This window comes from Quercus suber, unplaced genomic scaffold, assembly GCF_002906115.3.
Source record: "Quercus suber isolate HL8 unplaced genomic scaffold, Cork oak 2.0 scaffold_67, whole genome shotgun sequence".
Taxonomy (NCBI): Eukaryota; Viridiplantae; Streptophyta; class Magnoliopsida; order Fagales; family Fagaceae; genus Quercus; species Quercus suber.
In genome coordinates, this window is record NW_027069532.1 from 1,229,731 (window position 1) to 1,234,232 (window position 4,502).

Genomic DNA, 4,502 nt, shown 5'->3' on the forward strand with positions numbered 1-4,502 from the left:
TTTTTTTTTTTCATAAAAAAATTTCTAAAATTGTTCATTAATGAATGCCCTTAGAGCATCCATCAATAAAATTCTTGTAAATTAACTAAACCTTTTGAAGTATGACGTAAATGTGGTTTAGTCCTTTCTCAAGTTGTAATGTCTCGCACTCCAACAGGAATTTAGCCCTTATATAATACAAATCCCACTAAATTCTCAAATTCACACACTTTTGGTGGGGTTAGGGGAGTCGTGCACACAACATTTGCAAGTAGTACTTTAGGGTCCGTTTGTTTTGGTGGTAAACGCTTTCAAGAAATCATTTTCCACCTAACCCGCATGTTTGGCAGCCACGGAAAATAGAATTTTCCAGAAAATCAGTATCATTTGACCAGTAATTTACTCCTTTGACCCGGAAATGGTTTTACACTTTCATTTTCACTTCAAACCATTTCCGGGTCACGCGCAAAAGAGAGAGAGAGAGAGAGAAAGAAAAGAGCCAGAGAAAGAAGAGAGCTCACCTCACCTCAACCGCTGTTCTAGCCACTCACACCGAGAAAGAAGAGAGCTCAGCCTTCGCACAACCACCGATCCAGCCATTCACACCGAGAAAGAAGAGAGCCAAAGAAAAAAGAGAGCTCACCTCACCTCAACCACCGATCCAGCCACTCTGGGTCATGCCGAGCTTAGCCACTCGATCCTCTCCCTCACGGTAGTCCAATCATCGAGCCAAATGCAGACCCACGGTGAGTTTTCCTTCTCCAGTTGACTGTTCCTCCGATCCATACACCTCACCTCACCTGACCTCACCTCCGATCCATACACAAGTCCGATCCAAGCACAAGTCCGATCCACATCCCCTCACAACCCATCCTCCCGACCCACCTCTCATATCCGATCGCATTTTATATATATATATTTATTTATTTATTTATTTATTTATTTATTTATTTATATTTATATTTATATTTATATTTATATAAATATTTATATATTTATTTATTTATTTATATAATTATTTACTGTTTTTATTTAATTTTTTTTATTATCCATTTTTTTATTTAAACTGTGTATTATTGATGATTGGGTTTAGGGTTATCAATGTTTTTGCTGTGCTTTTGGTTAGAATTTGGCTAGTTGGGTTACCGTATGAAATTTTGGAGCTTGACCCATGATTGGTTTTTGCTGTGATTTTTTTTAGAATTTGGCTAGTTAGGTTATGTGTAGAACTTTTGCTGTGATTTTTTTTTTTTTTTTTTGAATTTGGCTAGTTGGGTTATGTGTAGAAATTTTAGAGCTTGACCCATGATTGGGATTTTTTTTTTTTTTTTAATTTGGCTAGTTGGGTTTGTGTAAATTTTGGCTAGTTGGGTTTTGTGTATACAGTTTTGGAGCTTGATATGTATACTTTGATGTAGCAAATGTTATGTAGTTGCCTATTGGGTTATGTATACTTTCACGCTTGAGACATGACTAAATTGTATGATTTTTTTCATCATTTAGCTTACATTTGCAAAACTCATGTTGGTGTTATTATTTTCTTGCATTAGAATATGTGTGTGTTTAAACCTTAATTGAAGGTGCATTGGGTATATAGGTGATTGAAAATAGAATGCAATGTGATGGTATTGTGATGATATCAATGTGCAGTTATCAATGTGATGGTATTGTGATGGTGTAAATATTGATTGTAAATAGAATGCAATGTGATTTGGCACTCGTTATCAATGTGGTTTGGATGTTTTCTGTTTGTGGCTGTTTTTATTTACTGTGTAATCAATAGCATGCTTGTTTACATACCTCTTAGACCTCAGTGTTTGTGATTTTGTTAGATGAAGAAAAAAACCAAAGCTGCAATTCTTGCCTCAGTTGCATCTGTCCTCCTTGTGGGGGTTGCATTGTTAAGGAAATTGCAACATAGACATAGACAACTGCCTAGGGCGCCTTATATTAATCATGCAGCCAATAGAGAGGAATACATAAATAGTATTATGCACGGAAGTGAGATAAATTGTATGAATCAACTTAGGATGAAGCCTATAGCTTTCCACCACTTATGTCACATCCTCACTGAGGGGGCACACGTACGCTCGACTATTCACGTCTGTTACGAAACAAGTGTTCATTTTCTTACCATTATTGGTCATAATGTGAGGTTCCGTGTAATGGGTAGTCGGATCTATAGATCAACTAAGACTGTTCATAGATACTTCAAGGTCATCCTCAAGGGGGTCCTGAAATTATGTAGAGTTCTAATAAGACTAAGTGGCGAAGATACACCCCCAGAGATAAGGAATCGCAGAAGGTTCTACCCATATTTTAAGGTAAATATTGCGACTTGTGTATTTTTGTAAATTGTGAAGATTTGTGTAATTTTAAACCATTATATCTGTCGAAAATTAGAATTGTGTTGGAGTAATAGATGGTACATATGGTCATGCATCTATGCCACCTGAAATACAAGGAAGATTTCGTGGTCGCAAAGATGGAACCACGCAAAATGTGTTAGCTGCCATTAGTTTTGACTTAAAGTTCACTTATGTATTGGCTGGATGGGAAGGCAGTGCACATGATTCATGTGTGTTAACTGATGCATTTGCTAGGCCAAGGGTATTTTCAATTCCTAACGGTATTATACGATTACTTCACCTTTTTGGTTTATTAGTTTAATAAATATTGTGCGTTTTCCTAAGCATAGTAGTGATTTGGTTTTATTTTTGAATATATGTAAGTAAATATTATCTTGGTGATGCTGGGTATGGTAATAAAAATGGAATATTGTCTCCTTATCGGAGTGTGCGATATCACTTGAAAGAGTTTAGTGATCGTCCTCCTGAGAATGAGAAAGAATTGTTCAACCTTCGACACTCTTCATTGAGAACTACCATTGAGCGAGGGTTTGAAGTGTTGAAGAAACGTTTTCGAGTGTTGGATGCAGAACCATTTTGGTCTTTTGAAACCCAAGTGAAAGTAGTGTTAGCATGTTGTGTGGTTCATAATCACATTATGGGGGTTAAACCACATGACCATATTATGGAAGATGCAATGAACAAAGTAGAGTCTAGTGACCCCCAACAAGAAACACAATCACGTCGGAAGTCCGTTGAAGACAATAGATCGTGGAATGCTAAGAGAGATGAGATATGCCAAGCTATGTGGTCTGATTATATCAGGAGTGGAGAGTAGTACTTTATTTAGATTTTTATGATTGTAATATGTGTTTTTTTTTTTTTTTTGTAAAGACAATGTATTTACTATAGACTTCTGGTGGCGGAATGAAAAAGTATTTTCAACATTACATTATTATTTGATGGTATTACATTGTCGTTTCTAGTGTTAGCATGTGTCATTCTGTTGTGCACATTTATAAGCATGGTTGTATGTGTGTTTGATTTGCTGTTCATATTCTAAGCATAATTACTAAATGCTACTCTCATTTTTAAATGCTACTCTGACTATACAATTTTCATATGTAGTAATGTCAAAGGGCAAAGAGAAGGTGAGCAGCAGCAAGAAGTTTAGGTGGCTGCCACCCATGCATGAAATGATGCTTAGGATACTTGCGCAAGAGGCTGCAAAGGGCAACAAGCTGTCTAACGCCTTCAAGGCAGGCTCCTTTGCTCTTGTAGCGAAGGAGATAAGTGCCCAATTTGGGGTTGAGTGCCACCCCTCCTATGTTGACAATCAGATGCGGACTTTAAGGACCATGTGGTCCACTATTGAGAAACTTTGAAAGAAGAGTGGCTTTGGTTGGGATGATAACCTCAAAATGATAACATGCGACACAAAGACATACCAAGAAGAAGTCATGGTATGGCTTCCTACTATATTTTCTTAATATAAATGATAATATATGTTTTTGTCTAGAAATTGAAATTTTAGTTTGGAAATTGAAGGCAAAGAATTATTTGAAAAGATATTCAGAGTTTCAAAGAAGGCATCTATGAATTAAATGTTAGAGGTCAGATGAAGTTTTAGTAAGTTATATAATTGTGTCAAGTAAACTTTATCATAGTAAACTTTATCCAAAGAATTAAGGGTCCTAAATGGGTCCACAATCGTAATGCTTAACCTTAATCCTACCTAGTACAGTTTACTGTCCATAATCCAAAAGTAATGTCACACCACCATATCTAGATGTTAAACTCAGCATCTACTCCACACCATGATTTTATGTTTAATTTGATAAGGATGGACACCCACTTTGTTTTTCAAATAATAACAGATTTTTTTTGTTTATCATTGACCTAAAACATTTATTGGCATGTATATTGAATTGAATATTAAATTTATGAGTGAAGTAATTATTGCATTGTTATTATACGTTCCTTTCTCCCTTACAGGCACATCGAAAGCATGCGGAGTATCTAAACAAAAAAAATTGAGATGTATGATGAATTAGTTATTGTTGTGGGGAAGGACATAGCCACGGGTGGCTTTTCTAAGTCCTATGTGGATATTGAGAATGAGTCAGACAATGGGGACAGTCCTGAGTTTATTGTAGGCAATGTGGAGGAAGGTGT